The sequence below is a fragment of the Montipora capricornis genome, chromosome 7 (genome assembly GCF_036669925.1).
Source record: "Montipora capricornis isolate CH-2021 chromosome 7, ASM3666992v2, whole genome shotgun sequence".
Classification (NCBI taxonomy): Eukaryota; Metazoa; Cnidaria; class Anthozoa; order Scleractinia; family Acroporidae; genus Montipora; species Montipora capricornis.
Genome location: NC_090889.1, coordinates 20036934 through 20054464, shown reverse-complemented (window position 1 = coordinate 20054464; position 17531 = coordinate 20036934). Strand labels below are relative to the sequence as shown.

The window sequence follows — 17531 nt, the reverse complement described above, 5'->3', positions numbered from 1 at the left end:
TCAAAAATGGCCGATTTTTTGGTCGAACTTCGGAAGGCTAAAAAAATAGGAAATACAAGTCGCCTGATGGCCTAATTAGTATGGATTGAAAGCTAAACTATCCTAGATTTGTGCTATGCAAAAAACCGCATGAAAAAAGACCGATTAGAGGAGAAATAACGTTTTTCGCAAAAGTATCAAAATCGGCCATTTTTGGCAAAGTAGCAAAGGGGGGACCAAAGGAAAATTTTCAAAAATGGCCGATTTTTTGGTCGAACTTCGGAAGGCTAAAAAAATAGGAAATACAAGTCGCCTGATGGCCTAATTAGTATGGATTGAAAGCTAAACTATCCTAGATTTGTGCTATGCAAAAAACCGCATGAAAAAAGACCGATTAGAGGAGAAATAACGTTTTTCGCAAAAGTATCAAAATCGGCCATTTTTGGCAAAGTAGCAAAGGGGGGACCAAAGGAAAATTTTCAAAAATGGCCGATTTTTTGGTCGAACTTCGGAAGGCTAAAAAAATAGGAAATACAAGTCGCCTGATGGCCTAATTAGTATGGATTGAAAGCTAAACTATCCTAGATTTGTGCTATGCAAAAAACCGCATGAAAAAAGACCGATTAGAGGAGAAATAACGTTTTTCGCAAAAGTATCAAAATCGGCCATTTTTGGCAAAGTAGCAAAGGGGGGACCAAAGGAAAATTTTCAAAAATGGCCGATTTTTTGGTCGAACTTCGGAAGGCTAAAAAAATAGGAAATACAAGTCGCCTGATGGCCTAATTAGTATGGATTGAAAGCTAAACTATCCTAGATTTGTGCTATGCAAAAAACCGCATGAAAAAAGACCGATTAGAGGAGAAATAACGTTTTTCGCAAAAGTATCAAAATCGGCCATTTTTGGCAAAGTAGCAAAGGGGGGACCAAAGGAAAATTTTCAAAAATGGCCGATTTTTTGGTCGAACTTCGGAAGGCTAAAAAAATAGGAAATACAAGTCGCCTGATGGCCTAATTAGTATGGATTGAAAGCTAAACTATCCTAGATTTGTGCTATGCAAAAAACCGCATGAAAAAAGACCGATTAGAGGAGAAATAACGTTTTTCGCAAAAGTATCAAAATCGGCCATTTTTGGCAAAGTAGCAAAGGGGGGACCAAAGGAAAATTTTCAAAAATGGCCGATTTTTTGGTCGAACTTCGGAAGGCTAAAAAAATAGGAAATACAAGTCGCCTGATGGCCTAATTAGTATGGATTGAAAGCTAAACTATCCTAGATTTGTGCTATGCAAAAAACCGCATGAAAAAAGACCGATTAGAGGAGAAATAACGTTTTTCGCAAAAGTATCAAAATCGGCCATTTTTGGCAAAGTAGCAAAGGGGGGACCAAAGGAAAATTTTCAAAAATGGCCGATTTTTTGGTCGAACTTCGGAAGGCTAAAAAAATAGGAAATACAAGTCGCCTGATGGCCTAATTAGTATGGATTGAAAGCTAAACTATCCTAGATTTGTGCTATGCAAAAAACCGCATGAAAAAAGACCGATTAGAGGAGAAATAACGTTTTTCGCAAAAGTATCAAAATCGGCCATTTTTGGCAAAGTAGCAAAGGGGGGACCAAAGGAAAATTTTCAAAAATGGCCGATTTTTTGGTCGAACTTCGGAAGGCTAAAAAAATAGGAAATACAAGTCGCCTGATGGCCTAATTAGTATGGATTGAAAGCTAAACTATCCTAGATTTGTGCTATGCAAAAAACCGCATGAAAAAAGACCTATTAGAGGAGAAATAACGTTTTTCGCAAAAGTATCAAAATCGGCCATTTTTGGCAAAGTAGCAAAGGGGGACCAAAGGAAAATTTTCAAAAATGGCCGATTTTTTGGTCGAACTTCGGAAGGCTAAAAAAATAGGAAATACAAGTCGCCTGATGGCCTAATTAGTATGGATTGAAAGCTAAACTATCCTAGATTTGTGCTATGCAAAAAACCGCATGAAAAAAGACCTATTAGAGGAGAAATAACGTTTTTCGCAAAAGTATCAAAATCGGCCATTTTTGGCAAAGTAGCAAAGGGGGGACCAAAGGAAAATTTTCAAAAATGGCCGATTTTTTGGTCGAACTTCGGAAGGCTAAAAAAATAGGAAATACAAGTCGCCTGATGGCCTAATTAGTATGGATTGAAAGCTAAACTATCCTAGATTTGTGCTATGCAAAAAACCGCATGAAAAAAGACCGATTAGAGGAGAAATAACGTTTTTCGCAAAAGTATCAAAATCGGCCATTTTTGGCAAAGTAGCAAAGGGGGGACCAAAGGAAAATTTTCAAAAATGGCCGATTTTTTGGTCGAACTTCGGAAGGCTAAAAAAATAGGAAATACAAGTCGCCTGATGGCCTAATTAGTATGGATTGAAAGCTAAACTATCCTAGATTTGTGCTATGCAAAAAACCGCATGAAAAAAGACCGATTAGAGGAGAAATAACGTTTTTCGCAAAAGTATCAAAATCGGCCATTTTTGGCAAAGTAGCAAAGGGGGGACCAAAGGAAAATTTTCAAAAATGGCCGATTTTTTGGTCGAACTTCGGAAGGCTAAAAAAATAGGAAATACAAGTCGCCTGATGGCCTAATTAGTATGGATTGAAAGCTAAACTATCCTAGATTTGTGCTATGCAAAAAACCGCATGAAAAAAGACCGATTAGAGGAGAAATAACGTTTTTCGCAAAAGTATCAAAATCGGCCATTTTTGGCAAAGTAGCAAAGGGGGGACCAAAGGAAAATTTTCAAAAATGGCCGATTTTTTGGTCGAACTTCGGAAGGCTAAAAAAATAGGAAATACAAGTCGCCTGATGGCCTAATTAGTATGGATTGAAAGCTAAACTATCCTAGATTTGTGCTATGCAAAAAACCGTATGTACGGCTAGTAGGTCTTTTTAAAATTTAATTTTATTTTTCTTGAAAGGCATTGTGGGTAATTTGTTTCAGTTTGAGAAACGGAAGGTTGGCGGTTTTTTTTAGAAGGTTTTTTTATAAGTGTTGAGCTGTCCAGTCCTTTCGATGAAAAACGTAGCTGGCTGTATTTGTTTTGAAGCAAAACTTAGCGAAATGTCACTTATAGGACTTGGAATACCTTTAGAACGGTAAGAGAGATAACCTCACTTGTGAACGCTCCGAGTTTTATTACGAACCACGTTTGGCGTACCTGTTACAGTAAGATTATCTCTCGCCCTTGGTTTCTTTCAAAGGCTTTCCTCTACCCACCACTCCAGCTTCATGATGCCAGAGTGGGGGCTTCTGAAGAGACAACCCGCACTTATATTTCGAATTCGTAAAGTATACACACCTACCTTGTGTGTTTCAGATGGCACGTCACGAAGAAACAATACTTTTCCTTCCCAAACTGCCCTTGGGGTGGGGAGTATGTTTTAATTTATTACAGCAACTTTTTGTTTTGTTTTTATCTTCGCTCTTTGTATATGACAAACGTATCCTTTTAAGTTTTCACTGATGTCTCACATGAATTTTTTTTCTATCATATATTTAGTCACGTTTGCGACCTTTCGGGGCAAAGTCACGCAACTCTTGTCTCTCATCATCTGAACTATCATACTTTTATAGTATCGTGCAAAATTCGTGAAACGTGTTTTGTTCGATTGAGACGCTTGGGCGAAGTTGGGGACTCGGGTTTGTACAGAGGTGAGCAAAAAACTTCCAAGTAAGGTTTTTACAAGGAGAAATCAATATCGCAGTATATACCTCGAGTTAATTCTCTTAGGGTTCTTACAAGAGAAGTGTCCGAAAAATAACATAAGCCACATTTTTTTCTTCAAAAGTAAACTTTCTACCAGTGGCGTCCAGTGGAATGCCCGCCAGTGGAGAGGAAAGCTGAGAGTTCTAGCCCAGGAAAGACCATCATAACCATGCATACACCCTTTCTTTATATGTACGTTAGATTAATATCTTATTTTTGGGCTGACACTAAAGGTTGTTATCTTTTTGCGATTTCAGCGTGAGAGCGTTCTTAACATGTTCCTAAAGTTGTGTGGTGGGTGTACCTTCAGTAAGTTCGACTACTAATAATGACCTGTTAGACTACAGTTTTACATTTCTTTATCTTTATTATATTCATATTGTCGCAAAACAAAACTAAAGAGATTCTTAACTGAGTCTCTCAGCCTGGGTGTGTTAATTACGTTCTTAGCATGACTCGTTAGTCACAGCCCTCACCATTTACCGACATTGAATGCTTACATAAATAATGCATGTAACTCAACTGAGTGGAGTGAAATGTTGTCTGAAATCATACGTGCGCAAGTTCTATTTAAAATCACAAGTATGATTTCAGACCAAAATTGCACAACATGAAGTTCAATTACCACTTTATTACATCCATTTAGAAATCACACAATAATCATTTAATCACTAAATTACAGGATTTTAGTCAGTACCAATATTTAGGAACAAAAAAAAAATAGTGCAAGTTGGGAATAAATTGCACTGCTGAGAGCCAATCAGATTGCAAGGATCTTTATATCCCCTGCCCATTGGTATAATTGCACTCTCATTAAGACATCCAACAGTTAGTTTCAGTTGGTTTCATTTTACCTCTGTGTATAGTTTACACTTAAAAAGATATTAATATTTATCATTGTTTAAAATTAATAACAAATACACTTCATAATTATACTCTGATAGCAAATTACATGTAAGATTGGCATACTGATGCTTGTGCTTTTATACTCAGAAAACTGGTAATTAAGTGTGTGTGTATATATATTTTATATAATGATAATCATTACTGTAACAGTACATGAGAGCTGCATGTGGTTTGTCAAAGGAAAGGAAAAGAATTTTATTTCAGTGTCTAGTCGTTCTAGCGCTGGAGCACTAATTGGGGACACTGTAAACCCAAATTTAACAATTAACGCAAGTCAAGTCTAATGTTGGTTTTTGAGGAAAGGGGAAAACTGGAGTACCCGGAGAAAAACCTGTTGGTGCAGAGTAGAAAACCAACAGCAACTCAACCCACATTATGACACCTAGTCTGGGAATCAACCCTGAGGCCGCGTTGGTGGGAGGTGAGTGCTCTCACCACTACGCCATCCCTGTACCTCCATCAGAGTTAAACAGCAAGTAAAAGCAGTTGTAAAGAAAGCCTGAGAAAATACAGGTGGCTTGAACGTATGTCTGTGTGATTGTGCTGCACTAGTTATTCTAATAATTATTGGTAGAGCAGTGCTGTGCAATCTTACTGTCATGATAGGTGTCCTACACAAGCCTGGATTTCTTCAGGCTTTTGTCACAATTACTTAAGTTGCTGGTTAATTGTGGTGATCTCTAACTCCCATGTATTCAATTTCCACACTTCAAATATAATTATGAGCATTTCAGATATACATATATATATATATATTCTGTATCATTCCTGCTTTTGATATTTCCTTTAAATTCAAATATTTGAACTTTTAACTAAGGTTTACTTGGCAATTGCATTTTATACCTGTTGGCCAGAATGTGCATTTATAATGTTTACTCTTAAAGTGCTGCTATGGTCAAAAAATCACTTCTTTTTTTCCTTGAGATTTTGAAAGTGCATGTGATTGCTCAACACTTGACTGGCAAAAATTTAAGCTGATTCTTATCCAAAGGCTATTTACTTTCAGTGTAAGTTTTGGATTTTAAGGGTCCACACAAAACTCACGTTTCAAACTGACCGATTGGACCTCAGAGGGTTGGATCTAGGGAAAAGTGACATTGTTTACTCACTAGCTTAAAATTTCAGTGTGTGAACACAACTTATTATATATGCAAAACATGAGTTTAAAAGTCTGAAAGCCTCAAACGCCTTTGCTGCATATTAACCCTTTGAACCGGCCAGACTTATTATTTTACTCTGTCTAATGCCAGACGATTTTGCTCGTCAATTGGGATCCCTCAGGAGTCAATGCATTAATGCTCCCATTAATTCAGCTCTATACACACACATTGCATTCTTAACCTATTGAGTCTTATATGTGAGTCATTTCATATACCATTTCATCACTATTGAGTCTTTGATGTCATTTTATCCTCAATCCTCAATCCTCAATCCTCAATCCAGCCCTCTCAAGATTTTAAAGGTAGTAATGGCAGACCATTAAACAGGACAATTCCAGTTAAAATAAACAGGTGTCTTTTTGGAATCAAGGCTTAAAACTTGGATCAGTTACTGTTTAGTTCTGAAATCCAAAGAAAATAGAAATTGTTTTTTGGTCATAGTAGCACTTTAGACTCACATTATTTTTTACCCTCTCTCAACAGATATGGATTTACACTTGGTTGGAATCATTGCCCTGCAGAACTAATAGAGGCATAACTCAATCTGATTGAGCTCCCAAATTGTTTCAATGCCTTGCCATATACCATTGCTAACATTTGCATTAATTCACTGGTAAGAGTAAGGTTTGTTTCTTTTATGCATCATAGGAACTTCATAAATGCCAACTTTGAACAGTATTATTTTAACTGAAAATTGAAAGCACCTGTGTAGAAAATGATAGTATTATTTAATTATGAATTTAGTAGCATGGCCACAAAATTAATGTCATCAGATATTTTAATGTACATTGTTATCAAATATCATTGCCACAAAAAAATGTCATCAGATATTTTAATGTACATTGTTATCAAATAATAATTTGCAAATTTAAGTAAGTAAGTATGTACATGTAAGATGCTGGGAGCTGACTATCTTCTTCAACTGTAGCACCCAGGCCTGGGTCAGTTAACATTTTATACAACTCCTGAACCTCTATTCCCACTGTATAATTAAAGTAGCAAAGCATTGATTCAAAAGTTCTTTTGTGCATCATTCACCACTCCCTAATGGCCACCAGAAAGTATTGAAGGGATTGGAGCCACTTCTTCCACCATGTTGCTAACACTGACGAATTACCTTAATTTGCAATCAAACAATACTAGGGCTTAATAGATTTCAATGTTTACTGCCGTCATTGTGCACAATCAATCCCATCCTTGTTGCCAGTGTTAAGTTACTGAGAAACCAACGGATCGTTACAGCTACGATGGATTAAACCAGATTATCATTAAATAACGTAATCAACCACACAACATGGCAACATACTCAGAACAGCCTCGTTTTAATACACATCCTTCAAACAAACCGCTAACAAACAAATAAATCACAAAGATCATATTCCTTTAATTTTCACGATAGTCGATCATCAAACAGATTTTAGCATCAGATTGTCTAGTTTTATCCTTTTTCTTACACATTCACTTAATCACTTCCTGAAAAAAATTGAAGTTGTTGTATCAGGAAGACGTTTATATTATTCAACAGTCGTTTTCTTTACACTGTACAGGATAGCAACACCTCCATCACTCGTGAATCTTAAGCCCTTGGTATGTTATCAGGCGTTTTGATTTGGTGGCATTGTCACTGAAGCTAAATCTGAGTGACCCCAGCTGGAACACAGACCGTCCTCTGACACCAGCCATGAAAGCTTAGACAGCGACCCGGCTATGGTTCCTGTAAACATCCTAACAGTCACAATACAGAGAGCTGCTGAACTGTATTCAGCCTGTATTCAACAAAAATGACTACTGTAATTGTGTGCAATGACCTCATAGATTATATGGAGCATAACCTGGGATTGGTTGATCATCACGGCTATTTGGGCCTTGGGAAGCGCGAAAGTGGCACAAGCACCGAGTGGAGCGCACTAGACTCTCCACCCAGCTTGGGGTCACATGACTGGCATCATTTGGCCATCTATCCTTACTCGATATTTGTTTTATGAAACAGGTTATGAAGAGAGGTGTTGCTTTCCCACGCAGAGCTAATTAACATCGAGCTGTGGTACTGTGCTCTGACATCAAACATGGACTGTACAGCGGCAGGCAGAGGCGTCTTCATAAGCTTTCAGCCTGATATCGGGAGCTGCGCCCTTTTGCAATTCAGTCCTACATGTAATACTGCAAGTAAAGGGTGATTAGCACTGCCAATGATAATATAATAATTATTATCTACAATTGATGTGAGTCTATTCATCTACTGATGTACACACACTTCACATGTTATCCAGGCAAACTAATTGCTGTCATTCGTGATCCTTGAAATGTGTTTTGTCCAATCTGTGATGATCAGATTATGGACTGTTTTGTCAAGTTTTGCTGGGTGGTTTTATCAAGAGATGCAGTTATCACCAGGCTGAAGTTACTAAGAAATTAAGCAACACCTCCATCACTTGGGAATCTTAAGCCCTTGGTATGTTATCAGGCGTTTTGATTTGGTGGCATTGTAACTCATTCAAGTAAAATCTGACTGACCCCAGCTTGAACACAGACGGTCCTCTGACACCAGCCATGAAATCTCACAGAGCGATCCGGTTATGGTTCCTGTAAACATAATAACAGTCGCAATAAAGAGAGCTAATGAACTGAATTCAGCCTGTATTCGACAAAGTTGACGACTGTAATTGTGTGCAATGACCTGGTTGAATGTAGGGGGCATGGACGGGGATTGGGTGGTCATCACGGCTATGCGGGCCTCGGGAAGCGCGAAAGTGGTACAAGCACCAAGTGGAGCGCGCTAGACTCTCCACCCAGCTTGGGGTCACATGACTGGCATCATTTGGCCATTTATCCTTACTCTATATTTGTTTTATGAAAGAGGTGCTATGAAGAGAGGTGTTGCTAATCTCACTGACCTTAATATCCAACTTTTACTACAATCTTTGTGAGTCTTTTCATCTATTAATGTATACACTCTTCACGTGTTATCAGGGCAAACTTTCCTGTCATTGGTAAGCTGTGCCCTTTCGCAATTCAGTCCTAATTTTGTAAGTAAAGGGTGATAAGCACTGCCAATGATTATTATTAAATATTATTATTAAATACAATTGATGTGGGAAACTTTGTTGTCAGTTTTTTATGCTTGCGGTGTGTTTTGTCCAATCTGTGACATTCAGCTTATGTACTGTTTCGTCAAGTTTTGCTGTGTGGTTTCATCAAGAGATACAGTTATTACCAGACTGATCATTATCAAAGTCCATGCACATTGACACTGTACATGTGTCACTAGTAGTAGTCGCTTGTGAGATCACAGCAAACGGGCAATTAATGCACAAAATTTGATCCTTTGAAAACCAAACCCATCTTTCAAGAGAATTTGCAGGAACGGTGAAGTTTGTAAAACTCTTGCCTGCCATCAATATGCCTGCATGGCTTTGACTCCCATAAAGTCAACAAGCCTTGTGTTTTCTAATCAAGAGTTTGGCTGACATCATAGTTTCGCCAGCTGTGTTACGATTTTTATTTCCACATTGGTTTGTCCTGCTCTTGTGAGATGCGGCTCATTCAATCTCAAGATTGAAGGAGTGTTAGCTGTTACAGTAGCATCTCAGAGATCATGGACGGGAATCCCACCGAGGACCTGAAAATTTTTTCAGGATTCTTACCTGGCATTTTCTCAACATGTAACTTTGAAGATCATTCCTTAATTCTCACCACAATCATCAAACACCTTTTAGCATCAGATTGTCTAGTTTTATCCTTTTTCTCACACATTGACTTACTCACTCCCTGAAATGATTAGAAGTTGTTTTGTACATGCATCAGGAAGATGTTTCATTGTTAAACAGAGTTTTTCTATATACTATACTGGAAATTAAGCAACACCTCCATCACTCTGGATTATCGTGAGCCCTTGGTATGTTTTCAGGCAATTTGATTTGGTGGCATAATTGTAACTGAAGCTAAATCTGAGTGACCCCAGCTTGAACACAGACCGTCCTCTGACACCAGCAATGAAATCTCAGACGGCGACCCAGTTATGGTTCCTGTAACATCCTAACAGTCACAATACAGAGAGCTGCTGAACTGTATTCAGCCTGTATTCAACAAAGTTGACTACTGCAATTGTGTGCAATGACCTGAGTGTTAGATTGTATGGGGCACTACCTGGGATTGGTTTAAATGATCACGACTATGTGGGCCTCAAGAAGCGGGAAAGTGACACAAGCACCAAGTGGAGTGCACTAGACTCTCCACCCAGCTTGGGGTCGCGTGGGTGGCATCATTTGGCCATCTATCCTTACTCTATATTTGTTTTATGAAACAGGATATGAAGAGAGGTGTTGCTTTCCTACTCACAGCTAATTAACAACTACCTGTGGTGCTGTGCTTCGACATCAAACATGGTCCTGTCCAGCGGTACCCAGAGGCGTTTTCGCATGCTTTCAGCAAAATATCGTGAGCTGCGCCCTTTTGCAATTCAGTCCTAATACTGCAAGTAAAGGGTGATTAGCACTGCCAATTATTACATAAGTCTATATTATTATTAACTACAATCGATGTGAGTCTATTCGTCTATTGATGTACACACAGTTCACGTGTCATCCGGGCGAACTTTCTTAGGGTATGGTGTTTTAGTTCTCAGGCCATGTCCTTAAGGACTCGTCACGCATTTATTCCAAGAATGCGCCATCCTCTTACAATTTTTCACAAATGCTCTATATCAATAAATTATTAACAAAAAGGACAAAAAACAACCTGTTGCTGTTTTAATCTGTAATGATCAGCATATTACACGTTTTACAGGGAGGTTTCAATGAGCGACACAATTAAGACCAGGCTGATTATCAAAGTTTATGCCCACTGTATCTTACATGAGGCCGCCCTTCAAATATAACAGCAAGCTGGCAAAATTAAAGCATCGCTTCCATTGATTTAAAAACCAAACCCTGTAAATGCACAAAAACAGAAACAACACACACATGTACTCTACCTTTTGTTGTGAAAATCTGTAATGATCATTGCCCGGCTGTTCAAAAGCAGATTAACGCTAATCCCAGATTAAAAATTAACCTTGGAGTTATACTTCTCTAATTCTCAAATGTTGTTCAACACTGATATTCAGCAAAACTTTGCACTACCAGAAGTCAACCCTGAAAGAGAAAAATAAGCAAAAGAAACTATCAACTAAAAGTTGAAAACATGAAACAAAAGTGTACGCTAATCCTGGATTAAGTTAATCGGCTTTCGAACAACCGGGCACAGTATATTATGTGATTATGTGTTTTACAGGGAGGGAGGTTTCAATGAGCGACGCAATTGAGACCAGGCTTATTATCAAAGTTTATGCCCAATGTATCTTACATGTACATGTGGCCGCCCTTCAAATATCACAGCAAGCTGGCAAAAAGCATCGCTTCCATTGATTTAAAAACCAAACCCTCTGAATGCACAAAAACAAAAACAACACACACATGCACTGTACCTTTTGTTGTTAAAATCTGTAATGATCAGTATATTATGTGATTATGTGTTGTACAGGGAGGGAGGTTTCATTGAGCGCTGCAGTTAAGACCAGGCTATTTATCAAAGCACTGCTTCCATTTATTTTAAGACCATTAGAAAGCACATGTACATGTATTTGTTTACATCTCTTATTACAGTTTCATTTAAATTCATCTACACTGTACTTGCAGTAAGTTAATATGTTTGTACAGTGTTACAGGTATGGGTTCATTGGGTGATGTACACAATTTCATTATTGCTCCATGCCATCCAGCTTACCTTCTCAGACTTAAGAAAGTTTTAATGCAAGGCATTCTTCAAGCTGGAAAAAAGAAGTTACGTTAAGTATGTCATTTGTAATACTAGGACATGTACCGACAAATTTTGACTTTGTTTACTTACTGATACCAAGAATTTCTGAAGGTTTTAAATTTTGCGAAAAAGAAAAAAAAACACATATTGGCTTGACCTCTCCCCCCTGCCCAGAAATAAAATTAAACTAAATCCCTACCTTTGGACAACCTTTCCAGTGGCCACACTTTCCCTGATATGAGTCGTGAGCTGCACCCTTTTTGCAATTCAGTCGTAATACTGCAATTAAAGGGTGATTAGCACTGCCAATTATTATATAACCCTATATTATTATAAAACTACAATCAATGTGAGTCTCTTCGTCTATTGATGTACACACAGTTCACGTATCATCCGGGCGAACTTTCAGGAACGTAAAACTGTTGCCTGCCACCAGTGTGCTTGGGTTTAATTATCATAAACTCAACAAGTCAAGTTTTTTTGATTAACTAACATGATAGTTTCTCCCTGTGTTAGGATTTTTATTTCCACATTGGTTTTTCGTGCTTTTGCAATACGGCTCCTGCAATCTCACTATTGGAGGAGTGTTAGCTAGCTGTAGCATCTCGGAGATTATGGGTGGGAATCCAACTGGGGGCCTGAACTTTATTTTCCAGGCTTCTTTAATTGGCAATTGCTCAACATGTACATGTAACTTACACCATCATTCCTTAATTTTGATCATAGTCATCAAACTGATTTTAGTATCAGATTGTCTAGTTTTATCCTTTTTCTTACACATTCACTTAGTCACGTCCTGAAAAAAAAAAGTTCATTCTGTGTCAGGAAGATCTTTAGTTATTAAAGACACAATTCTCTACACTATACTATAAAGCAACACCTGCGTCACTAGGGAATGTTAAGCCCTTGGTACATGTATGTTATCAGGCGTTTTGATTTGGTGGCATTGTAACTAAAGCTAAATCTGAGTGACCCCAGCTTGAACACAGACCGTCCTCTGACACCAGCCATGAAATCTCAGACAGCGACCCAGTTATGGTTCCTGTAACATCCTAACAGTCACAATACAGAGAGCTGCTGAACTGTATTCAGCCTGTATTCAACAAAGTTGACTACTGCAATTGTGTGCAATGACCTGTTAGATTGTATGGAGCATGACCTGGGATTGGTTGATCATCACGACTATGTGGGCCTCGGGAAGCGGGAAAGTGACACAAGCACCAAGGGGAGTGCACTAGACTCTCCACCCAGCTTGGGGTCACGTGGGTGGCATCATTTGGCCATCTATCCGAACTCTATATTTGTTTTATGAAACAGGATATGAGGAGAAGTGTTGCTTTCCTACTCACAGCTAATTAACATCTACCTGTGGTGCTGTGCTTCGACATCAAGCATGGTCCTGTCCAGCGGTACCCAGAGGCGTTTTCGCATGCTTTCAGCCTGATATCATGAGCTGTGCCCTTTTGCAATTCAGTCCTAATACTGCAAGTAAAGGGTGATTAGCACTGCCAATTATTACATAAGTCTATATTATTATTAACTACAATCGATGTGAGTCTATTCGTCTATTGATGTACACACAGTTCACGTGTCATCCGGGCGAACTTTCTTAGGGTATGGTGTTTTTAGTTCTCAGGCCATGTCCTAAGGGAATTGTCACGCATTCATTCCAAGAATGCGCCATCCTCTTACAATTTTTCACAAATGCTTGATATCAATAAATTATTAACAAAAAGGGAAAAAAACGACCTGTTGCTGTTTTAATCTGTAACGATCAGCATATTACATGTTTTACAGGGAGGTTTCAATGAGCGACGCAATTAAGACCAGGCTGATTATCAAAGTTTATGCCCACTGTATCTTACATGAGGCCGCCCTTCAAATATCACAGCAAGCTGGCAAAAAGCATCGCTTCCATTGATTTAAAAACCAAACCCTGTAAATGCACAAAAACAGAAACAACACACACATGCACTCTACCTTTTGTTGTGAAAATCTGTAATGATCAGGGCTCGGCTGTTCAAAAGCCGATTAACACTAATCCCAGATTAAAAATTAACCTTGGAGTTATATTTCTCTACTCTCAAATGTTGTTCAACACTGATATTCAGCAAAACTTTGCATTAGCAGAAGTCAACCCTGAAAGAGAAAAATAAGCAAAAGAAACTATCAACTAAAAGTTGAAAACATGAAACAAAAGTGTACGCTAATCCTGGATTAAGTTAATCGGCTTTCGAACAACCGGGCCCAGTATATTATGTGATTATGTTGTTTACAGGGAGGGAGGTTTCAATGAGTGACGCAATTAAGACCAGGCTGATTATCAAAGTTTATGCCCACTGTATCTTACATGAGGCCGCCCTTCAAATATCACAGCAAGCTGGCAAAAAGCATCACTTCCATTGATTTAAAAACCAAACCCTCTGAGTGCACAAAAACAAACACAACACACACATGCACTGTACCTTTTGTTGTTAAAATCTGTAATGATCAGTATATTATGTGATTATTTGTTGTACAGGGAGGGAGGTTTCATTGAGCACTGCAGTTAAGACCAGGCTATTTATCAAAGCACCGCTTCCATTTATTTTAAGACCATTAGAAAGCACATGTACATGTATTTGTTTACATCTCTTATTACAGTTTCATTTAAATTCATCTACACTGTACTTGCAGTAAGTTAATATGTTTGTACAGTGTTACAGGAATGGGTTCATTGGGTGATGTACACAATTTCATTATTGCTCCATGCCATCCAGCTTACCTTCTCAGACTTAAGAAAGTTTTAATGCAAGGCATTCCTCAAGCTGGAAAAAAGAAGTTACGTTAAGTATGTCATTTGTAATACTAGGACATGTACCGACAAATTTTGACTTTGTTTACTTACTGATACCAAGAATTTCTGAAGGTTTTAAATTTTGCGAAAAAAAAAAAAAAAAAACACATATTGGCTTGACCTCTCCCCCCTGCCCAAAAATAAAATTAAACTAAATCCCTACCTTTGGACAACCTTTCCAGTGGCCACACTTTCCCTGATATGAGTCGTGAGCTGCACCCTTTTTGCAATTCAGTCGTAATACTGCAATTAAAGGGTGATTAGCACTGCCAATTATTATATAACCCTATATTATTATAAAACTACAATCAATGTGAGTCTCTTCGTCTATTGATGTACACACAGTTCACGTATCATCCGGGCGAACTTTCAGGAACTAAAACTCTAGCCTGCCACCAGTGTGCTTGGGTTTGATTATCATAAACTCAACAAGTCAAGTTTTTTTGATTAAGAGTTTGGGTAACATGATAGTTTCTCCCTGTGTTAGCATTTTTATTTCCACATTGGTTTTTCCTGCTCTTGCAATACGGCTCCTGCAATTTTACTATTGGAGGAGTGTTAGCTAGCTGTAGCATCTCGGAGATTATGGGTGGGAATCCGACTGGGGGCCTGAAATCTTTTTTTCAGGCTTCTTTAATTGGCAATTGCTCAACATGTACATTTAACTTACACCATCATTCCTTAATTTTGATCATAGTCATCAAATTGATTTTAGTATCAGATTGTCTAGTTTTATCCTTTTTCTTACACATTCACTTAGTCACGTCCTGAAAAAAGAAAAAGTTCTTTCTGTGTCAGGAAGATCTTTAGTTATTAAAGACACAATTCCTCTACACTATACTAGAAAGCAACACCTCCGTCACTAGGGAATCTTAAGCCCTTGGTATGTTATCAGGCGTTTTGATTTGGTGGCATTGTAACTGAAGCTAAATCTGAGTGACCCCAGCTTGAACACAGACCGTCCTCTGACACCAGCCATGAAATCTCAGACAGCGACCCAGTTATGGTTCCTGTAACATCCTAACAGTCACAATACAGAGAGCTGCTGAACTGTATTCAGCCTGTATTCAACAAAGTTGACTACTGCAATTGTGTGCAATGACCTGTTAGATTGTATGGAGCATGACCTGGGGTTGGTTGATCATCACGACTATGTGGGCCTCAGGAAGCGGGAAAGTGACACAAGCACCAAATGGAGTGCACTAGACTCTCCACCCAGCTTGGGGTCACGTGGGTGGCATCATTTGGCCATCTATCCAATACTCTATATTAATTTTGTTTTATGAAACAGCTAGGATATGAAGAGAGGTGTTGCTTTCCTACTCACAGCTAATTAACATCTACCTGTGGTGCTGTGCTTCGACATCAAACATGGTCCTGTCCTGAGCGGTACCCAGAGGCGTTTTCGCATGCTTTCAGCAAAATATCGTGAGCTGCGCCCTTTTGCAATTCAGTCCTAATACTGCAAGTAAAGGGTGATTAGCACTGCCAATTATTACATAAGTCTATATTATTATTAACAACAATCAATGTGAGTTTATTCGTCTATTGATGTACACACAGTTCACGTGTCATCCCGGCAAACTTTCTCAGGTTATGGTTTTTTTAGTTCTCAGGCCATGTCCTTAGGGACTTGTCACGCATTCATTCCAACAATGCGCCATCCTCTTACAATTTTTCACAAATGCTTGATATCAATAAATTGTTAACAAAAAGGAAAAAAAACGACCTGTTGCTGTTTTAATCTGTAACAATCAGCATATTACACGTTTTACAGGGAGGTTTAAAATGAGTGACGCAATTAAGACCAGGCTGATTATCAAAGTTTATGCCCACTGTATCTTACATGAGGCCGCCCTTCAAATATCACAGCAAGCTGGCAAAAAGCATTGCTTCCATTGATTTAAAAACCAAACCCTGTAAGTGCACAATTTAAACGGAAACAACACACACATGCACGTACTCTACCTTTTGTTGTGAAAATCTGTAATGATTAGGGCCCAAAAAGAAAAAAAAGAAGTTACGTTAAGTATGTCATTTGTAATACTAGGACATGTACAGACAAATTTTGACTTTGTTTACTTACTGATACCAAGATCAATTTCTGAAGCTTTTAAATTTTGTGAAAAAAAAACAAAAATCACATATTGGCTGCACCTTTATGTATGTCATTTGTAATACTAGCCTAAGGACATGTCCAGACAGATTTTGACTTTGTTTAATAATTACTGATACCAAGAATTTCTGAAGGTTTTAAATTTTGCGAAAAAAAAAAAACATATTGGCCTCACCTCTCCCCCCTGCCCAGAAATAAAATTAAACTAAATCCCTACCTTTGGACAACCTTTCGAGTGGCCACACTTTCCCTGATATGAATTGTGATAGTACTAGTGCAGATATTGCAACCAGCATTGTTTGATTTTAACATTCCACACTGGCAGAACCTGTCATCGCCCTCCTTCACTCTCTTTGGGATGTATGATTCTTGTCCTTGCTTGTAGGAAACACTGTAGGGGCCCATTTCCCGAAGCCAAAGTAATGTGACATACTCATGTCTGAAGACAATTCGCCACCAGAAACTCTTCTTCAGATTGCATGTGTTCTTTAATGTACATTGCCAACTTCACATGCTTGACCTCACGGCCTTGCATTGAGTTTAGTCCAAGGTGGTGTGGTGTGGTATGGCATATCCCAGAGTCCACACAGTTGGGTTCACACCATTTAAAAACAACACATTTATCTTGGCACAAGGTCTTCACATCAGCTACTTGTGCTTTGCTTACCTCAACCCTTAAATAAAGGGATGCCAAGTCCCTAAGTTTCAGTCCAACAAATGCCAGTACATGGAGTTTGAGAATTGACCTTTGTGACGGTGTTGAGATTGACAAGACCTCCTTAATTAAGGAAGGGAAGTTCCATGAAAAATTCTTTGATTCCAATCCTGTAAAGCGGTAAGAGAAAGAAATGCCCTTTTTCCTCTTCTCCCCAAACCATCACACAAAGGAATTGTAAAGCCTGCTACACTTTGCAGTTTCTCTCACACATGTCAGGAATTTGATGGCCAAGCATCTGGCATGTCTGATAAAGTTGTGGCTGATTTAAGTTGGGAATCATTAGT

At 38.5% G+C, this 17531-nt stretch overlaps 1 protein-coding gene and 1 long non-coding RNA gene across 5 annotated transcripts in view; one reads left to right on the top strand and one right to left on the bottom strand.

Moving 5' to 3' along the window:
* The first annotated feature begins 2964 nt into the window (after window positions 1-2964).
* LOC138057392 (tetratricopeptide repeat protein 28-like) overlaps window positions 2965-17531 on the top strand; it is a 75673-nt gene continuing 61106 nt past the window's right edge. For 3 of the 4 annotated variants that reach the window (XM_068903419.1, XM_068903417.1, XM_068903420.1), the window contains exons 1-3: window positions 3600-3660; window positions 3973-4024; window positions 6265-6394. The gene's annotated coding sequence lies outside the window, so the exon portion shown is untranslated. Of the gene's footprint in view, window positions 3105-3599; window positions 3661-3972; window positions 4025-6264; window positions 6395-17531 lie in introns of those variants that run through there. The other variant, XM_068903418.1, reaches the window with a different exon arrangement.
* On the bottom strand, window positions 15812-16864 carry LOC138057626 (uncharacterized). The gene is made up of 3 exons (XR_011133693.1): window positions 16747-16864; window positions 16382-16397; window positions 15812-15875 (listed from the first exon to the last, which is right to left on the bottom strand). It is a non-coding gene; the product is annotated as an uncharacterized lncRNA (long non-coding RNA).